Here is a 17,378-nt window from a genome sequence, read left to right on the forward strand (position 1 = left end):
TTTGCCACAGTTTTGCCCATTCACTTAATCTATTAATATCTCTCTAATTATATGCTTCCATCTACAATGCTTACAATGCTACCTATCCTTTTGTCATCGGCAACTTGCATATGTGGCTTTCTATCCCATCATCTAAGTCATTAATAAATACAGTGAATAGTTGAGGCCCCAACACAGATCCTTGCTGGACAGCGTTAGTCACATCCTGCCAATTAGAGTCCCTGCCCATTATCCCCACTCTCTGTCTCCCGCTACTCAGCCAATTCCATGGGCTTCAACTTTAGCTAACAGACTCTTATAAGGGACTTTATTAAATGCCTTCTGGAAGTCCATATAAGTAACATCCATAGACATTCCCCTGTCTACTTCAGTCACCTCTTCAACATATTCAATCAGGTTCAGCAGGCATGACCGACCTTTCACAAATCCATGCTGGCTCTCTCTAACTGCTGAAAATTTTCAAGGTGTTCAGTCACCCTGTCCTTAATTATAGACTCTAGTAATTTCCCGACAACAGATGTTAGGCTAACTGCTCTCTAATTCCCTGGTTTCCCTCTCTCACCTTTCTCAAATAGCGGAGTGACATGCGCAATTTTCAAATCTGACGAAATGGTTACCAAATCGAGAGAACTTTGGAAGATTATAGTTTGGGCATCTGCAATGTTCTCACCTACTTCCTTTAAAACCCTGGCTTGGGAACCATCTGGTCCTGGGGATTTGTTACTCTTTAGTGCCATTATTTTCTTCATTACTGTTATTTTGGTGAGTCCCCGTCCCTGATTCAATATTAGTTTCCTTGGGATGTCCGGCCTGCTATCCTCTTCCACTCTGTCAATACTGACGCAAAATAATTATTCAACATGTCCACCTTTTTATTATCATTTACAATGTCACCATTATCAGTTTTCAAGGGGCCCACATTGCTCCTGACCACCATTTTTTTCCTTAGATAATTGTAATAAAAATTGTGTTGATTTTGATAATCCTTACAAGTTTCTTTTCATATTCCCTTTTTGTAGCTCTTACTGTCTGTTTTGTCACCCTTTGTTGTTCTTTGTATTTCTCCCAATCACCAGGATTTGTGCTATTTATTGTATTTCCGTGTACTTGTTCTTTTAGTTTGATGTTGTCCCTTCTCTCTTAGTCGTCCATGGCTGGGGTTTTTTGGTAAGTAGAGCTCTTGCCCCTCGGGGGTAGAAGCTGCTTCTGTATCACCGTAAATTATTTTTTGAACATCTCCCTCTGATCTTCTGTCGTTTTACCCATTAACAGATTTCCCCAGTTTACTGTGGACAGTCTCTGTCTTATCCTGTTGAAGTTGCCCTGAACTAACACTAGAATCTTAGTAGCTGTTTCACATTTCTCCCTTTCAAACATAATGTGGAACTCGATCATGTTATGATCGCTGTTAGATAAATGTTCACTCACAGTGAGGCTGTTCACTAAATCTGGTACATTCCTAAATCTAATATGGCCTGCCCCCTTGTTGGTTCTAGGACATATTGTTGCAGAAAATCATCCTGAACACACACGAGAAATTCACCCGAGAAGACGACAGAGACCAAAGTGCCATTTGCCCCTCTCAGTGTGGCCCTGAAGGACTGTGTCCAGGCTGGAGTTCTGTTCCCGCCGTACGATCCTCCCCCAGATTGTCCTTTCTGAGCTCCAGCCAGGTGATGCTAAACACTCAGGTGGGAAAGAGAAAAATCTACAACAACATGTTTAAAACAAAGCTGATCTATTGAACATATAGCCAGAAGATTAAACTCCAGCCCAGTTACAGGAGTTATTGACATCAGCAGAAAATAAGTCCAGCTGTCAGAGTGAACATGGTTCAGGCCTGAATGTGATTAACAGCAGCAATAACAGCAGAATCCAACCCCTGCAGTCACTTGTGAACTCACTGGTGTGCCAGCAGGTTGGATGACTGAGTGAATCCCTCCCCACACACGGTGCAGGTGAATGGCCTCTCCCCAGTGCGAACTCACTGGTGTGTCAGCAGGTTGGATGACTGAGTGAATCCCTCCCCACACACGGTGCAGGTGAATGGCCTCTCCCCAGTGCGAACTCACTGGTGTGTCAGCAGGTTGGATGACTGAGTGAATCCCTCCCCACACACGGTGCAGGTGAATGGCCTCTCCCCAGTGTGACTGCGTCAATGAATTTCCAGCTGGTATGGGTAATTGAATCCCTTCTCACAGTCCCCACATTTCCACAGTTTCTCCATGGTGCGGGTGTCCTTGTGTCTCTCCAGGTTGGATGATCGGTTGAAGCCTCGTTCACACACAGAACACATGTACGGTTTCAAAGGCCAGTGTTATTCAGGTCCTGTGAACCGAGTGACTCTGTCAGATCTTGAAGTGATGTTTGGTTTGAGTTTCCTGTCTGCAAATCCTCCCCTTCCAACAGCCTGTAAAAGGAGTTTATAAAAGTCAGCATTGTAAGTACAGGATAGAAAATCAGAACAGACAATTTTAGTTTCTGTGGAACATTGTTTGTTCTTATTCCTAAAGCTGTAAATCCCGGTCCCACACACTCTCCCTCCTCCCTCTCCTGAAAACCACCCCCATAGTATTTTCCTCCAATCCCAGTTTTTTCACCCACCTGACTCTGTCACAAAACCATGGCTTCAGAAGAGAGATTGAAGAAACTATTTGAAAGGTGTGGTGGTGAAATGTTGGGCGGGTGCTCAGCATCTCACACATTGTGTAAGATTAACATTCCACATGTCTGAACCTTTCATTCCGTCCCTGATTTGGGAATCTCTTGAGCTGGCACTTCTTGTCCCATTATACCGAATTGGTGCAACAGGAGAGCCAGGGATCAGGGGGATATTGGACAGGAAGCACACAGCACGGACATTACACTGCAGGTGGGATATGTGGGAGTATTACAGTGAGGGCTTCGGGCACTTTATTAAACACACACACAGCAGAAGCACATTAATCTGATGGGAGATCACTAACACATGAGCAGCCAGCGGTATGGACCCTCCCTAGAGTCCAGCCCCTTTCCAGCCAGTATTTACAGGAGCTGGGACACAGAAAAACTCTCATTTAAATCACTGATATATTTGTTCACACAAACCAACCCCCAAAAAATGCTGAATGATTTCTCCCTGACCAGCCACCATTTCTTCACCATTTACAGACGCTCCCTGACCAGTCTCCATTTCTCCTTCATTTACAGACGCTCCCTGACCAGCCTCCATTTCTCCTCTATTTACAGACGCTCCCTGGCCAGTCGCCATTTCTCCTCCATTTACAGGCACTCCCTGGCCAATCACCATTTCTCCTCCATTTACAGATGCTCCCTGACCAGTCAGCATTTCTCCTTCATTTACAGACGCTCCCTGACTCACTTCCTGTCTGTCCCGGAGTTTGGCGCTTTGTTGAGATTCGGGCCGGAGTGAAACGGGAACCCGCGGGTGGGGGCGGATAATGTTCACTGCTCTTATAATTGGGCCTGGGGCCGCACTCGGGATGTGTGAAGCCCGCGTCCCCCCCGGGGTTTATTTTTTCATTTTAACATTCAAGTACAACAGTACTTATACAACTCATCAATTACATAGTAAATCCATTGTGATGAAATATGCCATTCATCAGGCACGCTGTATTCCCTGTGTTTGATTGTGCCTGTGACTGTGACAAGCAGGGGAGTGTAGTTTCAGTTCCATTTCCTTACCTGTATTGTATTGTGTGTAGGGCTCCGCCCATACCTGACCCCTACTTAAGCAGGCCCCAACGTGTCTCACAGGCAGTACAGCAGATCTCTGGATGAGAGACACTTCTCCACTGTGTATTACTTTCTGAGTTAATAAAAGCCTTGCTTTGCTCCGTTAACGTTGAGTCTCGGATTCATTGAGGCACATCAATTTTATTAACTCAATTTTCAACACAATGGATCAACTCTTGAAACCCGAATGTTTGGATTTGGACCCGCATGCCTGCTGAACCTGATTGAATATTTTGAAGAGGTGATTGAAGTAGACAGGGGAATGTCTATGGATGTTATTCATATGGACTTCCAGAAGGCATTTGATAAAGTCCCTTATAAGAGTCTGTTAGGTAAAGTTGAAGCCCATGGAATTGGCTGAGTAGCGGGAGACAGAGAGTGGGGATAATGGGCAGGGACTCTAATTGGCAGGATGTGACTAATGCTGTCCAGCAAGGGCCTGTGTTGGGGCCTCAACTATTCACCGTATTTATTAATGCCTTAGATGATGGGATAGAAAGCCACATATGCAAGTTGCCGATGACAAAAAGATAGGTAGCATTGTAAGCATTGTAGATGGAAGCATATAATTAGAGAGATATTAATAGATTAAGTGAATGGGCAAAACTGTGGCAAATGGATTTCAATGTAGGCAAATGTGAGGTCATCCACGTTGGACCTAAAAAGGATAAAACAGAGTACTTTCTAAATGGTGAAAAGCTGGAAACAGTGGAGGTCCAAAGAGACTTGGGGATCCAGGTACATAGATCATTAAAATGTCATGAACAGGTACAGGAAATAATCAAAAAGGCTAATGGAATGCTGGCCTTTATATCTCGAGGACTAGAATACAAGTGGGTAGAAGTTACACGACAGCTATACAAAACCCTGGTTAGACCACACCTGGGGTACTGAGAGCAGTTCTGGGCACCACACCTTGGGAAGGATATGTTGGCCTTGGGAGGAGTGCAGCGTAGGTTTACCAGAATGATACCCGGACTTCAGGGGTTAAATTACAAGGAGAGATTAAACAAATTAGGGTTGTATTTCCTGGAATTTAGAAGGTTAAGAGGTGATTTGATTGAAGTTTTCAAGATATTAAGGGGAACTGATAGAGAGAATCTTTTTCTGCTGGTTGGGGAGTCTAGGACTGGGGGACAGAATGTAAAAATTAGAGCCAGACCTATCAGGAGTGAAATTAGGAAATACTTCTACACACAAAAGGTGTTAGAAGTTTGGAACCCTCTTCCACAAACAGCAGTTGATGCTCAGTCAATTGTTAATTTTAAATCTGGGATTGATAGATTTGTGTTAACCAAAGGTATTAAGGACTATGGGGTAAAGGTGGGTATATGGAATAAGATCTCATTGAATGGTGGGCAGGCTCGAGGGGCTGAATGGCCTACTCCTGTTCCTATGTTGCCAAGCTCTGGAATTTCATTCCTAAACCTTGCCGCCTCTCTACCACTCTTTCCTCCTTTAAGATACTCCTTAAAACCTACCTCTTTGACCAAGATTTTGGTTACCTGCCCTAATATCTCTTTGTATGACTCGCTGTCACATTTTGTTTGAAAATGTTCCTGTGAAGCAACATGGGATGTTTACTATGTTAAAGGCACTATATAAATGCAAGTTATTGTCTGTGACCACTTACACTTTGATACCAAATCCAGGGACCACTTACACTGAGACACCAAATCCAGGGACCACTTACAGTGAGACACCAAATCCAGGGACCACTTACACTGTGGCACCAAATCCAGGGACCACTTACACTGAATGGCAATAGATTGAGAGAAGGGGAAGTGCAAAGAGACCTGGGTGTTATTGTGCACCAGTCGCTGAAGGTAAGCATGCAGGTGCAGCAGGCGGTTAAGAAGGCAAATGGTATGTTGGCCTTCGTAGCAAGAGGGTTCGAGTACAGGAACAAGGATGTCTTGCTGCAGTTGTACAGGGCCTTGGTGAGACCGCACCTTGAGTCGTGTGTGCAGATTTGGTCACCTTACCTGAGGAAGGACGTTCTTGCCATGGAGGGAGTGCAGCGAAGATTCACCAGGCTGATACCTGGGATGGTAGGAATGACATATGAGGAGAGATTGTGTCGATTGGGCTTATACTCACTGGAGTTCAGAAGATTGAGAGGGGATCTCATTTAAACCTATAAAATTCTGGCAGGTCTGGACAGACTAGATGCAGGAAGGATGTTTCTGATGGCCGGGGAGTCCAGAACCAGGGGTCATAGTCTAAGGATAAGGGGTAAGCCATTTAGGACTGAAATGAGGAGGAATTTCTTCACCCAGAGAGTGGTGAACCTGTGGAATTCTCTGCCACAGAGGGCGGTGGAGGCCAGTTCATTAAATATATTCAAGAAAGAGTTGGATATATTTCTTAAGGCTAAAGGGATAGGGGGAGAAGGCAGGGACAGGGTACTGAAATTGGATGATCAGCCATGATCTCATTGAATGGCGGAGCAGGCTCGAAGGGCCGAATGGCCTACTCCTGCTCCTATGAATCTATGAGGCTATAAATGGGAATCAGAGAGCCTCAGTGTGGAGAATGGTCATGGTGGTGAAACCAGCTCTAGTGAGGGTGAAAGGCGGGTAATGGATGAAGATATGATGGTGGAATCAGATGGTGATTGGTGGGGCCTGATGACAGGTTATTGTCAGAAGCCCTTTTCAGGCAGGCTGATGACTGGATGTAATCTGCACAATACCTGGATCCACCTGTTCTTGTCCAAAATCACAAAGTCTAATGTCCATGATGTCTATTTCTGTGAGAATTGTAGAGATGTGAAAGAGAGGAAATCAGGCTCGGGCCAGAAAGAAGGTTCCTTGAATGAACAATTCATGAGGCTGTTTTGTGACTCATCTGCGTGTGGTTCAAAAACATGAAATGGAAAAGGACGCGTCTAGTGACGCTGGCGTTGTCAATAGTGGTTTCTAACCTGAATCACTATTTCCTAAGCCTAATATCCTCTCGACTACCCCCAAGCACTGACCCCAATCCTGACCACTAACCCCAATCCTAACCAATAACCACTAGCCCCAACCACTAACCCCAATCCTAACCAATAACCACGAGCCCCAACCACTAACCCCAATCCTAACCACTAACCCCAATCCTAACCAATAACCACTGGTCCCAACCACTAACCCCAATCCTAACCAATAACCACTGGCCCCAACCACTAACCCCAATCCTAACCAGTAACCACGAGCCCCAACCACTAACCCCAATCCTAACCACTAACCCAAATCCTAACCAATAACCAGTAGCCCCTTCCACTAACCCCAATCCTAACCAATAACCGCGAGCCCCAACCACTAACTCCAATCCTAACCAATAACCGCGAGCCCCAACCACTAACCCCAATCCTAACCAATAACCACTAGCCCCAACCACTAACCCCAATCCTAACCAATAACCGCTAACCCCAAGTTTGGGGTTTGATGTGGTAGAAGGTGAACTAGATGAGAACTGAAATAATCCAGAGTAAGAAAAGGCCCAAAAATGGAACAGTCAGTAACAGAACATCAATTAGACTCCTCTTATCATGGAGAAATCAAATATTAGACACACTGTGTGTTTGAAACAAAGCTGATTTATTTAATATTTGTCCAGAATATTAATCTCAAGCCCAGTTATTCTAGTTATTAACATCAGCAGAAACAAAGCCCAATTGCCAGAGTGAACATGGTTCAGTCCTGGATGTGATTAACAGCAGCAATAACAGCAGAATCCAACCTCTGCAATCACTGGTGAACTTGCTGGTGTCTCAGCAGAGTGCATGACTGAGTGAATCCCTTCCCACACACGGAGCAGGTGAATGGTCTCTCCCCAGTGTGAACTTGCTGGTGATTAAGCAGGTTAGACTTCCAAGTGAAAACCTTCCCACAATAAGAGGTGAAAGATCGCTCCTCAGTGTGAACTCGCTGGTGTCTCAGCAGAGTGCATGACTGAGTGAATCCCTTCCTACACACAGAGCGGGTGAATGGTCTTTTCCCAGTGTGAGTGCGTTGGTGGGTCAGCAGTTCGCTTGTGTTTTTAAAGCTCTTCTCACAGTCAGAACATCTAAATGGTCTCTTAACAGTGCGAACAAGTTGGTGAGTCAGAAGATGGGATGACTGAGTGAATCCCTTCCCACACACAGAGCAGGTGAATGGCCTCTCCCCAGTGTGAACTCACTGGTGTCTATGGAGATGGTATAACTGAGTGAATCCCTTCCCACATTCAATACACGTGAACGGCTTCTCGCCAGTGTGAACTCTCTGGTGTATCAGGTGCTTGGATAACTCTGCGAATCCCTTCCCACACACGGAGCAGGTGAACGGCCTCTCCCCGGTGTGAGTGCGCCGATGAGTTTCCAGCTTGGATGAATAATTGAATCTCTTCCCACAGTCCCCACATTTCCACGGTTTCTCCGTGGTGCAGGTGTCCTTGTGTCTCTCCAGGTTGGACGATCGGTGGAAGTCTTGTCCACACATAGAACACGTGTACGGTTTCTCCCCGCTGTGAACAGTGCGATGTTTTTTCAGGCTGTGTAACTGGTTAAAGCATTTTCCACAGTCAGTGCTCTGGAACACTCTCACTCGGGTGTGTGTGTCTCGGTGCTTTTCCGGTCATACTGATGTTTGAAATCTTTTCCCAGACAGAACAAACATTCCTCCTTCCACATTCAAAAGCCGATGATATTCAGGTCCTGATGAATGGAGTGACTGTCAGATCTTGATGTGATGTTTGGTTTGAGCAGCGCTCCGAAAGCTTGTGATTTCAAATAAAGCTGTTGGACTATAACCTGGTGTTGTGTGATTTCTTACATTAAAATAGTTGCTAAAAGAACTAGAGGGAAATGAGAATTGTTTTCACACAGAGGGTTGTTAAGATCTCGAATGCACCATCTGAAAGGATGCTGGAATCAGGTTCCACAGGAACTTTCAAATGGTAATTGGACATGTACTTGAAGAGGACTAGTTTGCAGAGTTCTGGGGATAAAGCTGGGGTTTGGGACTAAATTGGACAGCTCTTTCAAAGAGCTGGCACAGACACGATGGGCCGAATCACCTCCTTCTGTGCTGTTAAATTCTATGATCAGTGTGAAGACGCTGGTGTCTCTTAAGGTTCTTCGAGCTTTTAAAGCTCTTCCCACAGTCAGAACATTGAAAGGGTCTCTCGTCAGTGTGAACTCGCTGATGTGCGAGCAGGTGGGATCATTCAGTGAATCCCTTCCCACACACGAAGCAGATGAACGGCCTCTCCCCAGTGTGAACTCGCTAGTGTCTCTTCAGCTCCCCGGAGCTTTTAAAGCTCTTCCCACAGTCAGAACATTTAAAGGGTCTCTCATCAGTGTGACCTCGCTGGTGATGCTTCAGATACTGGGGGCTTTTAAAGCTCTTCCCACAGTCAGAACACTGAAATGGTCTTTCCCCAGTGTGAACAAGCTGGTGTCGCTTCAGTTCCCTGGGGCTTTTAAAGCCCTTCCCACAGTTAGGACACTGAAATGGTCTCTCATCAGTGTGAACTCGCTGGTGTCCCTTCAGATCCCTGGAGCTTTTAAAGCTCTTCCCACAGTCAGAACACTGAAATGGTCTCTCATCAGTGTGAACTCGCTGGTGTCCCTTCAGATCCCCGGGGCTTTTAAAGCTCTTCCCACAGCCAGGACACTGAAATGGTCTCTCATCTGTGTGAACAAGCTGGTGTCCCTTCAGATCCTGGGGGGTTTTAAAGCTCTTCCCACAGTCAGAACATTGAAATGCTCTCTCGTCAGTGTGAATAAGCTGGTGTTTCTTCAGTTTCCCGGGGCTTTTAAAGCTCTTCCCACAGTCAGAACACTGAAATGGTCTCTCATCAGTGTGAGCTCGCTGGTGTCCCTTCAGTTCCCTGGCACTTTTAAAGCTCTTCCCACAGTCAGAACACTGAAATGGTCTCTCATCAGTGTGAACAAGCTGGTGTCGCTTCAGATACTGGGGGCTTTTAAAGCTCTTTCCACAGTCAGAACACTGAAATGGTCTCTCGTCAGTGTGAATTCGCTGATGTACCAGCAGGTTGGAGGGCTGAGCGAATCCCTTCCCACACACTGAGCAGGTGAATGGTCTCTCATCAGTGTGAACAAGCTGGTGTCTCAGCAGGGTGGATGACTGAGTGAATCCCTTCCCACACACAGAGCAGGTGAATGGTCTCTCATCAGTGTGAACAAGCTGGTGTCCCTTCAGATCCCCGGAGCTTTTAAAGCTCTTCCCCCAGTCAGAACACTGAAATGGTCTCTCATCAGTGTGGACTCGCTGGTGTGTTTGCAGGTGGGATGAACAAACAAATCCCTTTCCACACACGGAGCTGGTGAACGGACTGTCCCTGGTGTGACTGCGCCGTTGAACTTCCAATGCAGACGGGGAACTGAATCCCTTCCCGCCGTCCCCACCTTTACCCGGTTCCCCGGTGTGATGGTGCACGTGTCTCGCCAGGTCAGGCGATCGGCTGAATCCGCGTCCACACACCGAACACATGTGCGGTTTGTCATCGCTGCGATCGCTGCTTTCTCCTTCCATGTGCAAAGGCCAATGATATTCAGGTCCTGATGAATCGAGCGACTCTGTCAGAGCTTGACGTGATGTTTGGTCTGAGCTTCCCGCCTGTAACTGCTCCACTTCTATAACCCTGTAAATTGAGTTCAGAAAAGGATCAGAGGCAAACTGTTGTTTAATTTTCCCCTTTCCGAACCTAGGGGCAGTGAAGCTGATTTTCAGGCCCCAGCTGCTGCACAGGTTGGTTGAAAGGATCAGCAGTAATGGCGGCTGTAATACCCACAACTGCCGGCACTGCAGTAAGCGCTCTGTTGACTCGGAGTCCCACGCATGTGCTCATGGCCCCCGCGCTCTCCCTCCTGCTCCACAATCGCCCATCCCGATTGGTCTGCAACGCGCATGCTCAGTGCACAAAACCCCACGGTTGGAACATCGGTCGCGCATGCGGAGCCGTATCATCTGGTGCGCGTGCGCAGCTCAGGTGGGGTCGAGTCGGTGTTTCGCCTTAGCCGCCAGGGAGGTGCGCATGCGCAGGATGACCCAACATTCTTCCTGTCAGCAATCACTCCCTCGTTTCTTTAATAAAAACAGAAACTGCTGGAAATACTCAGCAGGTCAGGCAGCATCTGTGGAGAGAGAAACAGAGTTAACGTTTCAGGTCGATGACCCTTCATCATAAACATAGAAGATAGGAGCAGGAGTAGGCCATTCGGCCCCTTGAGCATGCTCCGCCATTCAATGTGATCATGGCTGATCATCCAAAATCATTACCATATCCCTGCTTTCTCTCCATATCCCTTGATCCCTTTAGCCTTAAGAAATATATCTAACTCCTTCTTGAATATATTTAATGAATTGGCCTCTACTGCCTTCTGTGGTAGAGAATTCCACAGGTTCACCACTCTCTGGGTGAAGAAATTCCTCCTCATCCCTGTCCTAAATGGCTTACCCCTTATCCTTTAACTGTGACCCCTGGTTCTGGACTCCCCGGCCATCGGGAACATCCTTCCTGCATCTAGTCTGTCTAGTCCTGTTAGAATTTTATAAGTTTCAATGAGATCCCTCTCACTCTTCTAAACTCCAGCGAGAATAATCCTAACAGACCCAATCTCTCCTCATACGTCATTCCTGTCATCCCAGGTACCAGCCTGGTGAATCTTCGCTGCACTCCCTCCATGGCAAGAACATCCTTCCTCAGATAAGGCGACCAAAACGGCACACAATACTCAAGGTGTGGTCTCGCCAAGGCGCTGTACAATTGCAGCAAGATATCCTTGTTCCTGTACTCGAACCCTCTCGCCACGAAGGCTAACATACCATTTGCCTTCTTAACCGCCTGCTGCACCTGCATGCTTACCTTCAGCGACTGGTGCACAAGGACACCCAGGTCTCGTTGCACTTCCCCTTCGCCCAATCTATTGCCATTCAGATAATAATCTGCCTTCCTGTTTTTGACAACAAAGTGGATAACCTCGCATTTATCCACATTATATTGCATCTGCCATGCTTCTGCCCAATCACCCAACCTGTCCAAATCATACTGGAGTTTCTTGGCATCCTCCTCACAGCACACACGCCCACCCAGCTTTGTGTCATCTGCAAACCTGGAGATATTGCATTTAGTTCCCTCGTCTAGATCATTAAGATATATTGTGAATAGCTGGGGTCCTAGGACCGATCCCTGCCGTACCCCACTAGTCACTGCCTGCCACTCGGAAAAAGACCCGTTTATTCCAACTCTTTGCTTTCTGTCTGCCAACCAGTTCTCTATCCAAGTCAATACCTTGCCCCCAATCCCATGTGCCTTAACTTTACACGCTAATCTCTTATGACCCCGTTTCCTATCTACCACTTCTTTTGAATAGTGGGGTAACATTAGCTACCCTCCAATCCATGGGTACTGTTCCAGAGTCTATCGAATTTTGGAAGATGACCAGCAATGCATCTACTATTTCTAGGGCCACTTCCTTAAGTACCCTGTATGTAGATTATCAGGCCCTGGGGGTTTATCGGCCTTCAATGCCGTCAATTTCCCTAACACCATTTCCCTACAAATACTGATTTCTTTCAGTTCCTCCCTCTCATTAGACCCTATGTTCCCTGACCTCTCTGGGAGGTTATTTGTGTCCTCCTTTGTGAAGACAGAACCAAAATATGTATTTAATTGGTCTGCCATTTCTTTGTTCCCCATTATAAATTCCCCTGATTCTGATTGCAAGGGACCTACGTTTGACTTCAGCAATCTTTTTCTCTTCACATATCTATAAAAGCTTTTACAGTCAGTTTTTATGTTCCCTGCAAGCTTACTCTCATACTCTATTTTCCCCTTCTTAATTAATCCCTTTGTCCTCCTTTGCTGAATCTTAAACTGCTCCCAATCCTCAGGTTTACTGCTTTTTCTGGCCAATTTATATGTCCTCTCCTTGGATCTTATGCTATCCCTAATTTCCCTTGTTAGACACAGTTGAGTTACCTTCTTTGTTTTATTTTTATGCCAAACAGGGATGAACAAATTCTGTAGTTCATCCATGCGATCTTTGAATGTTTGCCATTGCCTATCCACCATCAACCCTTTGAGTGACATTCCCCAATCAATCCTACCCAACTCACGCCTCATACCATCGTAGTTTCCTTTATTTAAATTCAGGACCCCAGTCTCTGAGTCAACTACTTCATTCTCCATCTTAATGAAGAATTCTATCATATTATGATCGCTCTGACCCATCAGAACTGCTTGTTCTTTAGTGTCAGCCAGTGGCTCAGTTGGTAGCACTCTTGCCTCTGAGTCAGAAAGTTGTGGGCTCAAGTCCCACTCCAGAGACTTGAGCACAAAAATCTAGGCTGACACTCCAGTGCTGAGGGAGTGCCGCACTGTCGGAAGTGTCGATTTTTGGAGCAGACGTTAAACCGAGGCCCCGTCTGCTCTCTCAGGTGGACATCAAAGATCCTATGGCACTATTTCAAAGAAGAAAAGCAAAGAGAGGGCATGAAAAAATGTTGGCAAGGAAAACAAGTGGAGCCTATTAGGGACTATAAAGGTTACCTGTGTGTGGAAGCGGAAGACATGAATATGGTTCTTAATGAATACTTTGCGCCTGTTTTCACAAAAGAGAGGGACGATGTAGACATTGCAATCAAGGAGGAGGAGTGCTGCAGTGGGGAAAGAGTTAAACGGACATCGCTGGCAGTTTCACTGAATGATGTAATAAAGACCATATTTTGCAGTAATAAGCTTTTTCTAAGTTGCTGAATTGGCAGTGGAGATAACATAGCCAGGCATGGAACCAACAGAGGTCAGAGGTGCAACAACAGCTTGACATATTCTTTTCCGATAATAAAGGCGGTACTTTAATGCAATCAGTGAAGATGCATGTGGGCCACGGTCCAATCGGGTGGCAGGAATGAATTGTGCATGAGATGGCCATGTGTACTGTAATGTATAAAAATGTAGTGTTTGCTGTGGCAATTTGGAAAGGTCTGGCTAAGACAGAGCAGACTGTTTCCCCACCGGTGCAATAAAGACAACTTGACGATCAATCTAAAACTTTGTGTCGAGTGTTGGTTTAAAATACTCCACAACAATTGGCGTCACGAACAGGATTCGAACCTGTGCGGGGATAGGCAGTACACATGGACCAGGGTCCCGCAGGGGTTCCACAATAGTCCAAATATATTCCACCGTGTACTGAGTCAAGCCTTAGACGGGTTAGAACTATCAAAGTACCAGAGCGCCCTACTCCAATATGTTGATGACATAATGATTGCATCAGAGGATGCCAACGGACACATGGGAGCAGTACTAGCCACCCTCCAGACACTTAAGAAAGTTGGCTTTAAATTGAACCCCAAAAAGGCACAGGTTGGACTGTCCTAAGTAAAGTATCTGGGGCACGGAATGAGCCAGGAGTATAAGGCACCCCCGCAGGAACAAAAGGCAGCCATAAAAGACATGCCAAGGCCAGTGACCGTCCGGGGAGTGAGGAAAGTGTTGGGACTGTTTAACTACTGCAGGAATTTTATATCAGACTTTGCAGGGAAAGCAGAGCCGATTCAACGGTTAGTTAAAGGGGGGAGACCCGCCACTGATAGGATAGAATGGGAATCGGAGCAGGACGAGGCTTATCCAAAATTAAAAGCAGCCCTGACGCCCGCACCTGCACTAGGATTGCCAAATATAGTCAAACCATTCCATATATATTATAGTATAGACGGGAACTTCTATAACGCTGTAGTCACCCAAGAGTACGGGGGAGATGAGGCCAATTGCCTATTACTCCACCCAACAAATCCCCGTGGCTAAAGGAATGGCGAGATGTGTGGCGGCCCTCAACTGCGCCGCATGGGCAGTGCGGATATGCGAGCCCGTCACCATGTCAGGACAGCTGATATTACACACGCAAAACACAATGTGGGCCTGCTAAACACAGGCAAAATGGAGGCTGTATCAGACAGAAGGAGGGCAGCTTGGGAAGCAGTATTGATACCCGAGGACAGATCAGTCCAGATTATAAGGGAACATAGAGTCAACCCCGCAGAGGGAATGCTATCAGAGGGTGAGGCACACGAGTGTCAGTTAGTAATCGAAGAAGAGGTCAGAGGAACTGTATCAGAATCGCCTAATGAAAATCCCGAACACACCTTTTATGTAGACGGATCTCGCCGATATATAAATGGGGAGCCACACACGGTTGGGCAGTAGTATCGGAGAACGGAGAAACAGTCGCAAAGGGAGGGCTCGAAGGAGGAACCTCAGCTGAAGTAGCAGAACCAGTGGCTCTCACGGAAGCATTGAAATTGGCAAAGGGAAAACGAGTAAATATATACACAGATAGTGGGTATGCGTTTGGGGTAGTGTATGATTATATGACAGCGTGGAATAGGAGAGGATATGTAACCTCCGGAGGAGGACAAATACAGCATGAGGAGGTAGTGAGAGACGTGGTAGAAGCGGTAAAAGGAGAAGAGGTAGCAGTGATTAAAATAAAGGCACACCGCAAGATAGTGAGCGAGCAACAAAAAGGAAATATGCTAGCTGATCAGGCAGCAAGAGCAGCAGGTAGAATAACAGCAGAGGAAGTGAACATTAAAAGAATCCAAGAGGAGACCGAAATGGAGGAGCAGGAGCAGTGGACAAAGAGAGGCGCAGCCAAAGGTAGAGATGGAATATGGAAAAAGGATCACAGGGTGACCGGACTGACACCATATGAACTCAGGACTGGACGAGCAATGTGTCTGCCGGAAGGAGTAGCATCTGGTAGCGAGGGACTAGGGCCCTTAAAAGATAAAATGAAGAAATACGTACAAACATTGGATAATCAATTGAAGGAGCTCAAACAAGAAGTTAAAAAACAACAAGACATCAGAGATAAAAATACACAAAAGCAGGGGGCCTCGGAGCCCCTACCCAAGGTGGGCGAGCAGGTATTTGTTAAAATATTGCCAGAGAGATCGGGATTCTCACCTAGATGGACTGGACCATTTGAGGTTATCATGACCAGCGATACGTGCGCATGTATCGATATGAGGGGAAAGGGTAGATGGAAACATTGGACCCAATTAAAATGGTACAACAATAACCCATCTGATCTTAAATCCCACAGGAACAATGGAATAAACACCGGAGATAAACTAACCTCTGGTGACGACCAGGCTTCTGCTTAATTTACAGGGAAACTTCACCATGAAGGTGGGATTACTGCTGGGACATGAAATAAGCAAAGGGACATCCCACATTACACGACAAGCACATGAAGAAGAAGCACCATGTTGTAATGGAACAATCACATTTGGAGTCTCATCCACGGATCACAATACACAGAAAGAAGAGACAAGTGAACCGAGGATGCTACAATGTCCAGATATGAAACCTGGACCCATGAATGGACTAGTATTATTTACCGAGGGAGAACAATTGTACGGTAACGTGAGACACGAAATTGTACCGGTGCTAATGAACTTAACCATGTTACAATGGCCAGGATATTGTGAAAGGTTTACTAAAACTAGAGAATTGTATGCATATATGATGAAGAATGTAATTAACCAAGCTGATGGTGCGACAGGGGCTACTAATTTTAGGGGACATGCTGCATTCCACCAAAGGATTAAGAGGAGCTTAGGAACCGATATACTCACGGGAATAAACACGGGGACATCATTCATTAATGCCCTAGATATACAAGGAGTCCAGAGTCATGTGGAACGACTACAAAGGGTAATACAACAGATTTTAGAGAAGGAAACTGGTTTGGTTCGACAAGGATCAGAGTTGGGAGGACATACGATAAGGAAATTACTCGAGGGAATCAAGGTTATAGAGGACCAAGCCAGCATTATCAACAAACTAAACCATAGAGATGAGGAACAGGCAAAAGACGGGGTAGGGAGAGGCCTGTGTCATGCCTATGGCCAATGGATCACCGGACAGTTAAAACACAATCTGGCAGATACCGTGAGGCGAGGTACCAGACTGGATTAACAGCACACAGCTCTATGGCCTGAGCCAGAATCCAGGTCCTCTGAGTGCTTTTACCCTCAAAGGGATGACCAGAGAATATTCAGTAATACAAAAATGTAAAGCAGAAGTGACAGCAATGATAGGCATGGTACTCCTGATACCAGTGGTGGGACGAGACATGACTCCATACGCACAGTACCAGGTAACAAACATAGGCATAGTGAGGGGTGAGACATACCTCCAATACTATCCAATTGATACCTATGCCATCAGGAAGAATGGTACTATGAGAGGAGTCTCCCTAAACGGATGCCATTGGAAAGGCACGCTTACGATATGCCCACATCCGGTAGGAGAAGGCCCTAAGGATGAGTGCGGCTATAATAAGACAGAGGGGTGTGTGTTGGAATTATCACATGTTGATCACCATCACACCCGCTCGGGATATAGAGGCGAAGGGGAGTATTGTATAGCCACCACAGAGACTGAGTACCAATATAGAAATCTTGTATGTGCAATCACAATGCCTAACTTTTGCTTTACGCCAAAGGTCCCTGTGACAATTGGACACACCAGATTGGTGTATGTACATTCAAGGGATGAGATAAAACTAAATGTGCCAGATAGTCTATAGGACGAGTTGGTTAATTATGAAGATTCGGTTGGGGGCCCAATACCCCGCCTGC

At 46.1% G+C, this 17,378-nt stretch overlaps 1 pseudogene; it reads right to left on the reverse strand.

Moving 5' to 3' along the window:
* Positions 1-1,775: 1,775 nt before the first annotated feature.
* On the reverse strand, positions 1,776-8,201 carry LOC147119015 (uncharacterized; annotated as a pseudogene).
* Between the last annotated feature and the right edge of the window lie 9,177 nt (positions 8,202-17,378).

Source organism: Somniosus microcephalus, chromosome 4, assembly GCF_052327205.1.
Source record: "Somniosus microcephalus isolate GS21.2 chromosome 4, FLI_Smic_1.0, whole genome shotgun sequence".
Classification (NCBI taxonomy): Eukaryota; Metazoa; Chordata; class Chondrichthyes; order Squaliformes; family Somniosidae; genus Somniosus; species Somniosus microcephalus.